This window comes from Ascaphus truei, chromosome 6 (genome assembly GCF_040206685.1).
Source record: "Ascaphus truei isolate aAscTru1 chromosome 6, aAscTru1.hap1, whole genome shotgun sequence".
NCBI classification, from domain to species: domain Eukaryota; kingdom Metazoa; phylum Chordata; class Amphibia; order Anura; family Ascaphidae; genus Ascaphus; species Ascaphus truei.
The window spans coordinates 44,490,671-44,508,090 of NC_134488.1; the positions used below are offsets into that span (position 1 = coordinate 44,490,671).

The 17,420-nt window shown below is 46.4% G+C and overlaps 1 pseudogene; it reads right to left on the bottom strand.

The window, feature by feature from the left end:
- The window catches only part of LOC142496951 (indolethylamine N-methyltransferase-like), a 48,843-nt pseudogene continuing 31,423 nt past the window's right edge, over positions 1-17,420 (bottom strand).

The window sequence follows — 17,420 nt, forward strand, 5'->3', positions numbered from 1 at the left end:
TTAAACCTCCCTTTCCTTGCAAGCCACAAAATACCAATATGTTCATAGTCTAACATGTGAGTATTTAATTTGCTTTTGTATTTCCCAGAACTCTTAATGATATACCCTGTGTCTCTAAGAGCTTTCTTTGCAAACTCCTCATCATAGGTCAGTGCGGAAAACTTGTGTTGGCCAATCATGTAATATGAAATGTTGAAAAACACAAACAGGATCAGATGCCCTCCCACCTTCATAAATGATGACATTTTTTTCAGGTTACTGAGATAACTGACATGATCTTTGCTAATAACGTCCAAGTACCAAACACTGATCAGCCCGTCTGCTAGTGGCACCACAACAGGGTCCAATGGGTTGGCTTTGGTGAAATCACATTTTACAACACGTGTGACTGCTCTTCTTACTTTTTTCTCCTCCCATCCCTCACTGAAAAACAATGAATTATTTCTTCAGATAATTTTGTAAAACATATACATTGCAGAATTACGTCTCTAGCCCTCATCCACTTTTATAACTATCATATGTTTAAATTGTCTCTTTGCAACCTGATGCCAACTTAAGCACGAAAACTGTACAATGTGGAAGGCATTGTATATATATATACAGTCATAGAGCAAGGGAGATTCAACAACAGAAGTGAGTTCCGGAATGCTGTCCCGCCTACTGTGACGTAATTCCGGGCGCGGACGGAAGGCGTCGTGAGAAGCTGCCTGCAGTGACGCCCAAACCGGCATCGATCGTAAGAGGTCCTGCAGTCTTCCACAAGTGGCACGCGTCCACCAACAGCTGCCGCCGGACCACCTTCACTATATATACCTGCCTGTATCCTGTGGACTTCTTGTAAGTAGGATTCCGGGTTTACACACCGGATTCTAGACCTGCTCTTCAACAGTTCTCTGCATTTTATTGTGTTTAATAAATTCTCTGTATATTAGTCAGCCTATCTGTTTATTGTTGTTGTGTGTGTTTGTTTGTCTATGTCTATGTGTTATATGTTTAGTTCATACCTTGTTACGCTATGATTCTTTCTTCTTGTCTCCCCTGCATCATATATCATTGTTGCTGCTGAGGAGTCTGCTGTCTATTCGACTGGATCACCATTCATTGGACATTGCAACCAATCTCTGGACTTATTCCAATTCAATCCATTTGGACTATAAGGCGCCGGTCTGTATTGTTTTTCTTGTGTTTTCCACTAACTGTGTTTGGGTTAGTTTTTCCTGGCAGCCTTGCCTCATTTAGACATTTATTGTTGATCACATTGTTGTATAATAATAGTATTGCACTCTATCCACATTCATTTTTAGCGCCGTATACACCATCTTTTTCCTTTAGACAATGTGGAAGGCACTTTATGTGTAGAGACTTGGAAGCTAAAACAGACCATACAGCTACAGTAAATGTCTTTGTATTCCATGTTCAGAGAACCTGTGTCTGTTCTGTCTCTGATGCTGAATAGGTTCTATAGAAAATATGATGCATTTAACACATTATTTTCCCCTGTGCCTGTGACCTCAGTGTGATGGTAGGGAGTAGCCAGTCTTCATTATAAAGGTGAAGCCCAACTGGTTACCCCTGAAAACGTGGGTCCCTGGCAGCTACTCTACGTAGCACCATAAGCCAGGCACAATGTAATGTATATGAAATACGAGACCTGTTTGGAGTTTTATATGTTCCATGTCCCCAATAAACATGAAACTTCGGAAGTGGAGTTTTAAGTGCAATGTTTTGGGTCAAAATGTATTTCTTTTTTGTACTGTAGGAGTTTGGGGAACAAAGTTTGGGGGACAAAGTCCCGTAATTCTCTCCGACGTGCAGGCATGATTTGTGGGTATGCAAGGTGAATAACACAGGGGCTACACAGTGTCCCCCAGAATCCTGGTTTTCATACCCAGGTATCCCAGACCCATTTCCAACACAGGTATAATGTCCCCCAAGATATAAAAGTTTATTAAAACAGTGTTTTAGTATTTAATACAAACTGTATTAATGTCTATACAGTCAGCCTGGGCATCTACATAGGCGCTGGGTTTTCTGCATAGACATCAGAGTTCAAAGGAGAGAGGACGTCCAGAGGTGAAAAAAACATTTGGTGAGCGGGGAAGGGCGATATGCCAGGTCCAGAGAATAAATGGCACCCCGTTGGAACACCTTTTGGACTGCCAGACCTGGTGGAGCCTGCCCAGCGGGTGGCAGTGGGTTGGCTGGGGGAAGATTATGCTCATAGGCGCGTTTCCCATTGGCCAATTCATATTTCCCACTCACCCGGCTTTTTGAGCCGGCTTGGCACGCCCCCTCCTCTGACGTCAGCAGCCAGACGAGCCCCTATTTCGATTGGCTGCTGGGGAAATTTGTCATGCTCTGACTGGTCGCCACTCCTACTTCCATGTTAAGGATAGCTTAGTGGAGGGTATGTAAGGAGACGGGGAGGTAGAGAACAAGACATTCTATGACTTGAGCCGATGATGCAAAGGTGGGCTTTTCAAAGTTGCTCTGTTTTGAATAGTAGAGCAGCCGGCTTCATTTTTGGAACTAAGAAAGCCTGCCCAGCTGAGGCTTAGTCACATGCGAAGTCCAAGTTCAATTTCTCTGAGCATTGCACGGTCTGACCTAAGGATGAATTTGCTGGGATGTCCACTCCTGGAAAGATTGGCAGCTGTCTTGAATGTTTTCCCCTTTTGAATAATCTTTCTCACTGTAGAATGATAGACTTTAAATTGTTTGGAAATGGCCTTAAATCCTTCCCAGATTGATGGGCAGCAACAATTGCTACTGTAAGATCTTTACTGATGTCTTTCCTCCTTAGCATTGTGTTAACACACACCTGAATGCTCCAGACCAGCAAACTGCTAAAACTTCGGCTTTTATAGAGGTGGTCACACTTGCTGATGATCAATAAAATAAAGGGCATTTGATTAGCAGCACCTGTCTGCTACTTAGCCTCTTAATTCCTATGGAAGCAGTAAGGGTGTACTTAGTTTTTCACACATAGCTTCTCCATTTTGGCTTTATTTTGTTAAATAAATCATGACATGGTGTAATATGTCATGTGTTGTTGTTCATCTGAGGTTGTATTTACCTAATTGTAAGGCCTGCTAAGGAACAGATGATTGTAATTATGTCCTGATACGTAAAACCATCGAATTCAAAGAGGGTGTACTTTCTTTTTCACACAACTGTATGTACAGTATATATTTATATACGTCACCTTTTCCCCTCAAGCTCACAGACAAACATAGCTGCATGAGAGCGATCCATGGCTCCTGGTTCCTTTTTTAACCATTTTTCTATTTCTCTTATGCTGACATCAGATGATTCTAACATAATGATCTCTTTGAAGTAATGACTGGCTGTCAGCAGCTGAGAAATTGAGGTACCAATGGTGAGATCTATCAGAGTGTCTCCTCTCACACAACCTGCAGTAAAAGGAAAACAATTATACACAAGCCTAGCAAGTGGAGAGAGCAGTATATGAACAATGCGTGTTTGTAGGAACCTGAAGGTCAGCCATGAGAATCTGTATTCTAAAGCAGTTGTGCACAATCTGGGGGGGGGGGGAGATTAACTGCGGGGTGCATGGGGTTTACAGAGGCCCCGCACACTTCCCGAAGGCACTTAAATTAAGTGCCGGGGAAGCGGCAAAGGACTCTGTAAACCTTTCTTACCGTGGTTCAGCCGGCATCTAGAGACGCGTCGCCATGGCAACGCGGCATCAAATAATGCTTTGGGATCATGTGATGTCACGTTGCTATGGAAACGTGACGTCATGCGCCCAGATGCCGGGAACCAAAGTAAGGAGGAGGTGGGGTGCACAGAGAGGAGGACAGCCGGCAGGGGGGCACAGGGGAAAAAGATTGTGCTCCCCTGTTCTAAAGTGTACTGGCCCAGGTGCAGTAAGCTCTGTTATATCAGGGCAAATATAGTTAGGGTACCAACATTACTAACGGACGTTATTTCCCCTGAGTTTAACGCATATCACAAAGGTAATTATACGCAAATACAATGGCCGTGATTTAACTCCTTCACGTAGGCTTAACATCAGGTTAAATTAGCAGTGACTTGCGTTACTTAAAAAAATGATGGCTCTGTAACATGTCATAGATAATCAAAGGTGATGTTAGTCCCACCCTGACCCTGAAATACGGGTTCTGCTGGAGAACGAGAGCCAGAGTCCTACTTTACTGGGTCCCAAGTGCAAATATGTTGCTGTGTTTTACAATAATGACATGTGATATGTTATCAGATTTTACTGCAATATCTCAATATTTAGCATCACTACATTTTGTGAAGATTACTTAATATTCTGTCACTACCTGAATACACTACATGGTTGCAGGACAAGTCTATTAAGGCCATTTCCTCCACTGCAGAGGTCAATTAGAATTTTCACAGGTGGTGTTAGGACCTGCATACTGTTCATGCCGTGACGTGACTGCTTGCTTATAACGCTCTGGCCAAAGGGTTTAACTAAATTACCCTTTTTCATGAGAATACTAACATTAAAGTATTTAACTACAGATGAAGTCTCTGTTTCGGGTTGAGCCTCTAGGGACACTCCATGCGCTGTCAGCTGGCTCCCCACTGGGGAATTTGTGACTACCCATTGTGCGCTGACACCAACAATTGCTTTCAAAAAGCCAGGCAAATCATGTGTGTGCCTCTTGTGTGTGCAGCGTGGGTGGTGGGGGGGGGGAGGGGGGTTCCCAAGCCGGAGCTACAAGGACGACATGCCAGAACCGGAGATCTCATCTGTATGTATTTTATCCCATTGGATGTAGCATTGGGTATCTTTGTTTTTTGTTGTATACATTATATATATATATATATATATATATATATTTATATATATATATAAAGAATATATAAAGAAACATATAAAGTAGCGACAATGTGATAAATGGTATTAACCAAATTAATTTAGAATGGTGACGGTGAAGTGAATGTAGTAAAAATAGTGAAAATTAATTGATAAAATATTATTAATTACACACAGTGCTAGTATTCTATATACAAACAGTGATAAATACATGAAATTATAAGAACCAGTCCTTATAGAAAGTCCGATAAACAATGTAGGAAAGAACCCCAGTAGAGCACTCATACACTGTGTTTAGATGATGGTGTAAATTTAAAACTAAACTTTATTAGAATAGTAAAACATAGTAAAACAATGGGGATTAAAATAGGATTAAACTCTGTATCACTACGCTTAATTACCTAAGGGATATGATAGTCCCCAGGTAGATAGTCGTTATTGAAGTGTTGCTTGAGTACACTAGACGTGCACGTTTCGCAAGTAGTGCTTAATCATTGCCAGTGTGGAGGCTTTCAGGACCTTATAGAAAGTCCATCAAGTTATAGACAATTAATTCTGTTGAGGGGGTCTCAAGCAGCTCTCAAAAGGATTAACCACATCCGATTATGACCTAGAGGAGAAAGAGAAGAGAGAGCGCACCCCCATAGCCTAAAAAAAATACATTTAATGATGGGAAAGGGGGGAAGGGGGAAGAATATCACTCACAAAGGTCAATAAAAAATATGGCATTTGTGAAAAATTATCACCGCCAAACAGGTGACTCCTCGTCCAAAATCCAAAGTCCAGATCTCACTCCGTGGTTTAGGGGAACAGCGGTCTGCTGAGAAACCTTGAGGCACCTTTGGATGTTCACAGATGGTCCCTTTTGAGTTTCAATACAGTCTCCTGCAGTAGTAAGCCGCAATTCTATTCCGCGATCTGGCCTGATTATGCGTATGCGTAATGACGTAATGTCAGTGCAGGATGCGTGATGATGCTCCCTGACGTGTTTCGGCGCACACGGGTGACTTTCTCAAAGGGTTACTGCCAATAGTATAGGTTCAAATAGATAATTAATCAGCCAATCGGCTCTTTGCTCAGAATGTAAACAAATTGTTCTAGCAACATTGGCAATGTGATTATCAAGAGTATAGAGCTCTATAAAAAAGATAAACTTGTTAGCTAAACTAAAAAATATCTTACTAAAATAAACTGCTAACAAAAATTAAAAATGAGAAGTGGTTAACTCAAATTGAATTTCAATGTTGAAAAAGGAGAACTGGCGCGCAGCCAAAGGATTGGGTCACCAAAAAATAACTGAAGAATGATCCTTAATTTAATCAATAGAACAAGCGGAGATTAGTACCCTCCAAAGCGTTTCGTGTACGGAAGTACACTTTATCAAGGAGTTGTTTCGTGTGCGGAAGTACACTTGATAAAGTGTACTTCCGTACACGAAACGCGTAGGAGGGTGCTAACCTCCGCTTGTTCTATGGATTAAATTAAGGATCATTCTTCAGTTATTGCTTGGTGACCCAATCCTTTGGCTGTGCGCCAGTTATGCTTTTTCAACATTGAAATTCAATTTGAGTTAACCAATTCTCATTTTCCCTGTGCAAGGTCTAAAGTGGCCTATATTATCGCCCTGCTGACCAGTGACGCCTTGACCTGGGCATCCCTCGTTTGGGAACAAAGACCAGAGATCACTCAGGACTAATCCCACTTTATAAAAGAATTTAAGCAGGTTTTTGATACCCCGTGACGCAAGATCACTGTGGCATCCTCTCTTTTCCATATTTCTCAAGGTCTCTGGCCAGTCGCTAAATACGCCCCTGAGTTCAGGACTATCGCAGCAGAGACAAACTGAAATATTGAGGTTTTGTCTGCAGCCTTCTAGCAGGGTCTAGCCGAACCCCTCAAGGATCAATTGGCCACCCAAAAAAGACCTACCAAATTGGAGGATCTCATTGCGGTATGTATCCGTGTTGACCAGCGTCTCCAGAAGAAAAAGGTTGAACGCTCTAATTCCCGGCCTCTTCCGGCCAGACCTTCTATCCATTGTTCCTTTAGATTCTTCTCTAACTGACGATCCTGAACCTATGTAGCTGGGAGGCCACCAATTATCTCCCACTGAGAAACAACGCTGGTGGGACAGCGGCCTTTGTCACTATTGCGGTCATCAGCTAGCCCGTTGTCCACTCAAGCCGGGTAATGCTAACGCTCAAACGAGATATAAGTGGATCACCTTGGGTACTATCTCACTTTCCCCTTCTATCCAGGAAATCCTGCTAACTCGGATCATACTCCCTATTTCTCTTGAGGGCCCTGGCTTCCAAACCTCCGCTTCATCCTTCATTAACTCTGGGTCTGGAGGAAATTTTGTGGATCAGGACTTCGCAGTAAGGAACAACATTCCCCTCTTGCAAAAATCTGTGCCGTCAGGTTGGAGGCCATAGATGGACATCCTCTCCAGCCAGCCTTCATCTCCTCGCAAGTAGAAATGGAGAGATAAGATCCGGTGCAACAGCAAACAGCCAATATGACGTCAGTTCCGAGATTTGAACAAAAGTAGCTTTATTGATGTACTGTAGACACACACTTGTAAAACAGCAGGCTGCAGCACAGCCTCCTCCTCTGCACTTTTCACGCTCTGCTAGCGCTTCGCCTTTTCATCTCCTCGCAAACCTGTGTAGTTTCCCATTGCACTAAAGATGGCCACAAGGAGGAGATCTTTGGACGTGATCCACTCACCTTCCGTGGAGGTAATCTTGGGTCTCCCCTGGCTCCAACGACATAATCCACACCTAGATTGGACTGACAAAAACCCTATAAAATGGGGTCTTCCTTGTACCAATTCTGATGTCCCTCTCATACAACACTGTGACGGTTCAGGGGATTCCTTCCTCTCCATGTGTCCCCGGCACCGTGCTTTCCCCTGCCACTGATCTTCCTCCCTTGCCTCCTCGTTCGGTTGTCCCTTCCTCCTCCCGCATCCGTCCCTCTGGGGCATGCCCTTATGCGCTCCCGGCGTCTGCGCGCGTTCCCTGCAGGGCGCGCGCATATTCCCAAACACCCGAGCCCCTCCATGGTACTCCGTGCTTGCGACCTCCCTCTGTCTTCCCTCCGGTCACATTACCTTCTACAGTCACTCCTCCGGTTCTCTCTCCTCCCTTCGGCGGGTGCCCCCGTGGCGCGGCGCTCCGCGCACTTTCTGACGCAGCCTGTGCACACGCACCCCAACCTTACAGAGGCCGCACACACACGCTCCTCTTGTAAACTTCCCCAGACCTCTGGCTCCGCCCCCCATGCTGTGCAAGCTATCTCCCTCTCTGATTTACCAGTCTCCTCCCTCTCTCCTTCTCACCTATCCCTGCTGCCTCTCACTTCACCCTCTACTCCTCCTCTCTCTCCCATTGGTGTTCCCTCCTTTATAACCCCTGTCTGTCCTCTAGCTCATTGCTCTGCATAGCTTCTTGTTACCCCTGTGTGTGCAGTCCTATGCTTGGCTCTCCTGTGTCTTTCAGCGTTTGTTCCTGCTCCTGCTTACCTCCGGATCTCCCTGGCTTGAACTCTGCTTGGTACTGGATTACCCTGCTCTCTCCTGCCCTTGAATCCTGCATACGGATACGACTTCGCTACCTTTAGTTATCCCTGGACTCTGGCTTACGGACATCACTATCCTGCTCTCTATTGCCCTAGACTCTGGCACACGGACATCACTATCCGAACTCTGAATCCGAAGGCGTTGCAAGTATACCTTAACCTTCTTTCTTCAGGCCCGGCAACGCACTACCACACTCCGGGCACGCCCTCACTGCTGTGGGTGCGTGTTATAACCCTACGCACCTCAGTACTGGGGACTGGCCAGGTCTGCAGGCGTTACATTATGCAGAGCCCAATAAATGCAGACCACCCTGAGGTGGGTCAAGGTATTTCCTTGGAACATTTACAATTTGTGAGCAACCAGCTGACCACTGTTTCGCAGCAACTTGCTAATCTGTCTCCAGCAAACTCCAGTGGCTCCGTCACCCACTGTCTCTATGACATATGGTAATGCTGTACAACGTATTCCACTTCCCAACCGGTATGATGGGGAACCTCTCGCTTGTCGCGGATTACAAAACCAATGCGAGGTGCAATTCAAAATGTCTCTCTCTCGGTTTCCTACCGGCCGTTCTAAGGTGGCTTACATTTACGCGTTAGTCACCGGCGACGCTCTCGCTTGGGCTTCTCCCTTCTGGGAACATAAAACTGAATTAACCCAAGATTACCCTAAGTTTAGGCGTGAATTCCAGCAAGTGTTTAACACTCCCGCACGCCGGGAGATGGCCGCTTTTTCTCTCTTTCATATCTCACAGGCTCGAAGATCTGCTGCCAAGTACGCGATCGAATTCCGTACCCTCGCTGCGGAGACTCAATGGAATGATGAGGCACTTGCCGCCGCATAATGGCACGGTCTCTCTGACACCTTGAAGGATGATCTCACAACTCACGCCCGGCCTTTGTCCCTGGACAAACTGATTACTCACAGAATACGAATGGACCAACGCACCCAGGAACGACGTCATGAGCGACACTGTTCCCGTTCTCTTTCTTCCCCGGTTGTCTCTCACAGGTCGCCCTCTTCGCCCTTCCTTGCATTGGACGTCCCAGAGCCGATGCAAATCGGTAGACAAACAACCTTGGGCTGCGGAGAGAATGCGACGTCATCAGAATTGACTCTGTTTCTACTGTGGTTCTTCAGAACATCGTCTCCAGAACTGTTCCCTGAAGCCGGGAAAAGGGAATAACCAGTAAAGGTAGAGGGGCTTCTACTGGGTACTATCTCTTCTTGCCCCTCTCTCCCTAAGAATCTCCCAAAGAAATTCATGCTTCCTGTTATGCTAGTGGGCCCTGACCTCCTATTAGAAGTAAAAGCTTTCATTGACTCTGGATCTGGCGGTAACTTCTTGGATCATACCTTCGCCTCTGAGAACCAAATCCCTCTGGTCAAGAGAAAAGCACCCATTGGCCTCGAGGCTATTGATGGTCACCCGCTTCAGCCAGCCTTCATCATCTGGGAGTCCATTCCTGTCACTTTGACCTTGGCCAACGGTCATAAGGAGGTAATAGTTTTTGATATCTTCCATTCTCCTACCGTTCAGGTTATTTTAGGATTGCCTTGGCTGCAACTCCACAATCCGCGAATTGATTGGACCGGCGCCTTACCTATCCAGTAGCCTTCCTCAGATGAGCCAGTCTCTACTTCTCCTCCTGCTGCTGTGCTCGACGGTTTGGAGTCCGTTCCTTCCAATCTGTCGATTCTTCCGACCATGTATCATGAGTTCCTGGATGTGTTTAACAAAGTACAGGCTGAAGTATTGCCTCCCCATCGTCCCTACGATTGTCCTTTTGATTTAATTCCAGGAACCATTCTCCCGAAGTCGAAATCATACCCCTTATCCATTCCAGAAACTGAGGCTATGATGTCTTACATCCAAGAAAATTTGGAGAAAGGATTCATCCGCAATTCTACCTCCCCCGCTGGGGCAAACTTCTTCTTCGTGAAGAAGAAGGATGGATCGCTAAGACCCTGTATCGACTATCACGGACTCAACAAAATCACGGTGAAAAATCGTTATCCCCTCCCCTAATCTCTGAACTTTTCGACCGCCTCCAAGGAGCCTCTATCTTCTCCAAGCTCGATTTAAGAGGGGCCTATAACCTCATTCGTATAAAGGAAGGGGACGAATGGAAAACCGCATTTAATACGCGATCTGGACATTATGAGTATCTAGTGATGGCATTTGGGTTATGCAATGCTCCTGCCGTTTTCCAAGAGTTCATGAACGACATCTTACGGGATGTATTGGGAACATTTGTTATCGTATACTGGGATGACATTCTCATTTTTTCTAAAAACTTAGATGAACACATTCACCATACCAAATTGGTGCTTTCTAGGCTCCGTGCTAATCGCCTATATGCCAAGATGGAGAAGTGTTTGTTCCACCAGACGTCTACTGCCTTCTTAGGCTATATTATCTCTAACCAAGGTTTTTCTATAGACCCAGAGAAATTGAAGTCTGTTCTCGACTGGCCGCTGCCAAATTCTCTCAAGGCCGTGCAGCGTTTTCTCGGCTTTGCCAATTATTACAGGAAATTCATCCGTAATTTTTCTTCCATTGCTCTCCCCATCACCGCCTTGACCAAAAAAGGTGCCGACCCCACGTCTTGGCCTCCCGAAGCCATTGACGCCTTCGAGTTTCTCAAAAAAGCCTTCGCCTCTGCACCCATCCTTCGGCATCCTGATACCTCACTTCCCTTCACGTTAGAAGTTGACGCCTCGGATGTGGGAGCCGGTGCAGTACTCTCTCAGAGATTCTCTCCCCAAGAAAAACTCCATCCCTGTGGTTTTTTTTCTCGGAAATTCTCGTCTGCCGAGAGAAATTATAATGTTGGTAATCGTGAGCTATTGGCCATTAAATTAGCTCTTCAGGAGTGGAGGCATCTTCTCGAAGGCACCAAGGAGCCTATTGCCATCCTCACCAAATACAAAAATTTACTGTATATCGAGGGGGCTCGACGATTAGGATCTCGTCAGGCCCGTTGATCTCTTTTTTTTCCCGTTTCAACTATACCATTTCTTATATTCTGGGTACCAAAAATATCAAAGCAGATACTCTCTCTCGTCAGTTCGCCACGGATAACGAATCCAATGAGTCCACGGAACCTATTCTTCCCACCAAGTGCATAATCTCTGCCAATAATTTTGATGTGTTGGATGAAATCAACAAAGCCCAGGTTCACATTCCCAGGAGATTCAGGGTACCAGAGGGACGCTTATACGCAGCTCCACGATTTCGCCACAAAATCTTACTTTGGGTACATTCATCTAGATCGGCCGGTCATCCAGGCTTCAAGAGGACAGCGGATCTTATTAAACGGACCTTTTGGTGGCCTAAGATGAACAAGGACATTTTTGATTTCACCAGTGCTTGTATGTGCCCAGAGTAAATCTGCCCATCACAAACCTTCGGGCCTTTTCATGCCTCTTCTCATTCCGGAGCAACCTTGGAAACACATCTCTATGGACTTCATTGTCGAACTTCCCAATTCTAAAGGAATGAATACCATTCTTGTTGTTGTAGACAGATTTTCTAAACACTCACACTTTATTCCCCTCAAGGGTCTTCCTAATTCTGCTACTATGGCCGATATTTTTTCTAAGGAAATTTTCAGATTGCACGGTGTTCCTATTTCGATTGTTTCTGACAGAGGTTCTCAATTCCTCTCTAAGTTCTGGCGTGCCTTTTCCCAGAGACTTGGGATTTCTCTTTTTTCTTCTGGATATCACCCTCAGACCAATGGTCAGACTGAAAGACGCTCTAATTCCCGGCCTCTTCCGGCCAGACCTTCTATCCATTGTTCCTTTAGATTCTTCTCTAACTGACGATCCTGAACCTATGTAGCTGGGAGGCCACCAATTATCTCCCACTGAGAAACAATGCTGGTGGGACAGCGGCCTTTGTCACTATTGCGGTCATCAGCTAGCCCGTTGTCCACTCAAGCCGGGTAATGCTAACGCTCAAACGAGATATAAGTGGATCACCTTGGGTACTATCTCACTTTCCCCTTCTATCCAGGAAATCCTGCTAACTCGGATCATACTCCCTATTTCTCTTGAGGGCCCTGGCTTCCAAACCTCCGCTTCATCCTTCATTAACTCTGGGTCTGGAGGAAATTTTGTGGATCAGGACTTCGCAGTAAGGAACAACATTCCCCTCTTGCAAAAATCTGTGCCGTCAGGTTGGAGGCCATAGATGGACATCCTCTCCAGCCAGCCTTCATCTCCTCGCAAGTAGAAATGGAGAGATAAGATCCGGTGCAACAGCAAACAGCCAATATGACGTCAGTTCCGAGATTTGAACAAAAGTAGCTTTATTGATGTACTGTAGACACACACTTGTAAAACAGCAGGCTGCAGCACAGCCTCCTCCTCTGCACTTTTCACGCTCTGCTAGCGCTTCGCCTTTTCATCTCCTCGCAAACCTGTGTAGTTTCCCATTGCACTAAAGATGGCCACAAGGAGGAGATCTTTGGACGTGATCCACTCACCTTCCGTGGAGGTAATCTTGGGTCTCCCCTGGCTCCAACGACATAATCCACACCTAGATTGGACTGACAAAAACCCTATAAAATGGGGTCTTCCTTGTACCAATTCTGATGTCCCTCTCATACAACACTGTGACGGTTCAGGGGATTCCTTCCTCTCCATGTGTCCCCGGCACCGTGCTTTCCCCTGCCACTGATCTTCCTCCCTTGCCTCCTCGTTCGGTTCTCCCTTCCTCCTCCCGCATCCGTCCCTCTGGGGCATGCCCTTATGCGCTCCCGGCGTCTGCGCGCGTTCCCTGCAGGGCGCGCGCATATTCCCAAACACCCGAGCCCCTCCATGGTACTCCGTGCTTGCGACCTCCCTCTGTCTTCCCTCCGGTCACATTACCTTCTACAGTCACTCCTCCGGTTCTCTCTCCTCCCTTCGGCGGGTGCCCCCGTGGCGCGGCGCTCCGCGCACTTTCTGACGCAGCCTGTGCACACGCACCCCAACCTTACAGAGGCCGCACACACACGCTCCTCTTGTAAACTTCCCCAGACCTCTGGCTCCGCCCCCCATGCTGTGCAAGCTATCTCCCTCTCTGATTTACCAGTCTCCTCCCTCTCTCCTTCTCACCTATCCCTGCTGCCTCTCACTTCACCCTCTACTCCTCCTCTCTCTCCCATTGGTGTTCCCTCCTTTATAACCCCTGTCTGTCCTCTAGCGCATTGCTCTGCATAGCTTCTTGTTACCCCTGTGTGTGCAGTCCTATGCTTGGCTCTCCTGTGTCTTTCAGCGTTTGTTCCTGCTCCTGCTTACCTCCGGATCTCCCTGGCTTGAACTCTGCTGGTACTGGATTACCCTGCTCTCTCCTACCCTTGAATCCTGCATACGGATACGACTTCGCTACCTTTAGTTATCCCTGGACTCTGGCTTACGGACATCACTATCCTGCTCTCTATTGCCCTAGACTCTGGCACACGGACATCACTATCCGAACTCTGAATCCGAAGGCGTTGCAAGTATACCTTAACCTTCTTTCTTCAGGCCCGGCAACGCACTACCACACTCCGGGCACGCCCTCACTGCTGTGGGTGCGTGTTATAACCCTACGCACCTCAGTACTGGGGACTGGCCAGGTCTGCAGGCGTTACATTATGCAGAGCCCAATAAATGCAGACCACCCTGAGGTGGGTCAAGGTATTTCCTTGGAACATTTACAATTTGTGAGCAACCAGCTGACCACTGTTTCGCAGCAACTTGCTAATCTGTCTCCAGCAAACTCCAGTGGCTCCGTCACCCACTGTCTCTATGACATATGGTAATGCTGTACAACGTATTCCACTTCCCAACCGGTATGATGGGGAACCTCTCGCTTGTCGCGGATTACAAAACCAATGCGAGGTGCAATTCAAAATGTCTCTCTCTCGGTTTCCTACCGGCCGTTCTAAGGTGGCTTACATTTACGCGTTAGTCACCGGCGACCCTCTCGCTTGGGCTTCTCCCTTCTGGGAACATAAAACTGAATTAACCCAAGATTACCCTAAGTTTAGGCGTGAATTCCAGCAAGTGTTTAACACTCCCGCACGCTGGGAGATGGCCGCTTTTTCTCTCTTTCATATCTCACAGGCTCGAAGATCTGCTGCCAAGTACGCGATCGAATTCCGTACCCTCGCTGCGGAGACTCAATGGAATGATGAGGCACTTGCCGCCGCATACTGGCACGGTCTCTCTGACACCTTGAAGGATGATCTCACAACTCACGCCCGGCCTTTGTCCCTGGACAAACTGATTACTCACAGAATACGAATGGACCAACGCACCCAGGAACGACGTCATGAGCGACACTGTTCCCGTTCTCTTTCTTCCCCGGTTGTCTCTCACAGGTCGCCCTCTTCGCCCTTCCTTGCATTGGACGTCCCAGAGCCGATGCAAATCGGTAGACAAACAACCTTGGGCTGCGGAGAGAATGCGACGTCATCAGAATTGACTCTGTTTCTACTGTGGTTCTTCAGAACATCGTCTCCAGAACTGTTCCCTGAAGCCGGGAAAAGGGAATAACCAGTAAAGGTAGAGGGGCTTCTACTGGGTACTATCTCTTCTTGCCCCTCTCTCCCTAAGAATCTCCCAAAGAAATTCATGCTTCCTGTTATGCTAGTGGGCCCTGACCTCCTATTAGAAGTAAAAGCTTTCATTGACTCTGGATCTGGCGGTAACTTCTTGGATCATACCTTCGCCTCTGAGAACCAAATCCCTCTGGTCAAGAGAAAAGCACCCATTGGCCTCGAGGCTATTGATGGTCACCCGCTTCAGCCAGCCTTCATCATCTGGGAGTCCATTCCTGTCACTTTGACCTTGGCCAACGGTCATAAGGAGGTAATAGTTTTTGATATCTTCCATTCTCCTACCGTTCAGATTATTTTAGGATTGCCTTGGCTGCAACTCCACAATCCGCGAATTGATTGGACCGGCGCCTTACCTATCCAGTAGCCTTCCTCAGATGAGCCAGTCTCTACTTCTCCTCCTGCTGCTGTGCTCGACGGTTTGGAGTCCGTTCCTTCCAATCTGTCGATTCTTCCGACCATGTATCATGAGTTCCTGGATGTGTTTAACAAAGTACAGGCTGAAGTATTGCCTCCCCATCGTCCCTACGATTGTCCTTTTGATTTAATTCCAGGAACCATTCTCCCGAAGTCGAAATCATACCCCTTATCCATTCCAGAAACTGAGGCTATGATGTCTTACATCCAAGAAAATTTGGAGAAAGGATTCATCCGCAATTCTACCTCCCCCGCTGGGGCAAACTTCTTCTTCGTGAAGAAGAAGGATGGATCGCTAAGACCCTGTATCGACTATCACGGACTCAACAAAATCACGGTGAAAAATCGTTATCCCCTCCCCTAATCTCTGAACTTTTCGACCGCCTCCAAGGAGCCTCTATCTTCTCCAAGCTCGATTTAAGAGGGGCCTATAACCTCATTCGTATAAAGGAAGGGGACGAATGGAAAACCGCATTTAATACGCGATCTGGACATTATGAGTATCTAGTGATGGCATTTGGGTTATGCAATGCTCCTGCCGTTTTCCAAGAGTTCATGAACGACATCTTACGGGATGTATTGGGAACATTTGTTATCGTATACTGGGATGACATTCTCATTTTTTCTAAAAACTTAGATGAACACATTCACCATACCAAATTGGTGCTTTCTAGGCTCCGTGCTAATCGCCTATATGCCAAGATGGAGAAGTGTTTGTTCCACCAGATGTCTACTGCCTTCTTAGGCTATATTATCTCTAACCAAGGTTTTTCTATAGACCCAGAGAAATTGAAGTCTGTTCTCGACTGGCCGCTGCCAAATTCTCTCAAGGCCGTGCAGCGTTTTCTCGGCTTTGCCAATTATTACAGGAAATTCATCCGTAATTTTTCTTCCATTGCTCTCCCCATCACCGCCTTGACCAAAAAAGGTGCCGACCCCACGTCTTGGCCTCCCGAAGCCATTGACGCCTTCGAGTTTCTCAAAAAAGCCTTCGCCTCTGCACCCATCCTTCGGCATCCTGATACCTCACTTCCCTTCACGTTAGAAGTTGACGCCTCGGATGTGGGAGCCGGTGCAGTACTCTCTCAGAGATTCTCTCCCCAAGAAAAACTCCATCCCTGTGGTTTTTTTTCTCGGAAATTCTCGTCTGCCGAGAGAAATTATAATGTTGGTAATCGTGAGCTATTGGCCATTAAATTAGCTCTTCAGGAGTGGAGGCATCTTCTCGAAGGCACCAAGGAGCCTATTGCCATCCTCACCAAATACAAAAATTTACTGTATATCGAGGGGGCTCGACGATTAGGATCTCGTCAGGCCCGTTGATCTCTTTTTTTTCCCGTTTCAACTATACCATTTCTTATATTCTGGGTACCAAAAATATCAAAGCAGATACTCTCTCTCGTCAGTTCGCCACGGATAACGAATCCAATGAGTCCACGGAACCTATTCTTCCCACCAAGTGCATAATCTCTGCCAATAATTTTGATGTGTTGGATGAAATCAACAAAGCCCAGGTTCACATTCCCAGGAGATTCAGGGTACCAGAGGGACGCTTATACGCAGCTCCACGATTTCGCCACAAAATCTTACTTTGGGTACATTCATCTAGATCGGCCGGTCATCCAGGCTTCAAGAGGACAGCGGATCTTATTAAACGGACCTTTTGGTGGCCTAAGATGAACAAGGACATTTTTGATTTCACCAGTGCTTGTATGTGCCCAGAGTAAATCTGCCCATCACAAACCTTCGGGCCTTTTCATGCCTCTTCTCATTCCGGAGCAACCTTGGAAACACATCTCTATGGACTTCATTGTCGAACTTCCCAATTCTAAAGGAATGAATACCATTCTTGTTGTTGTAGACAGATTTTCTAAACACTCACACTTTATTCCCCTCAAGGGTCTTCCTAATTCTGCTACTATGGCCGATATTTTTTCTAAGGAAATTTTCAGATTGCACGGTGTTCCTATTTCGATTGTTTCTGACAGAGGTTCTCAATTCCTCTCTAAGTTCT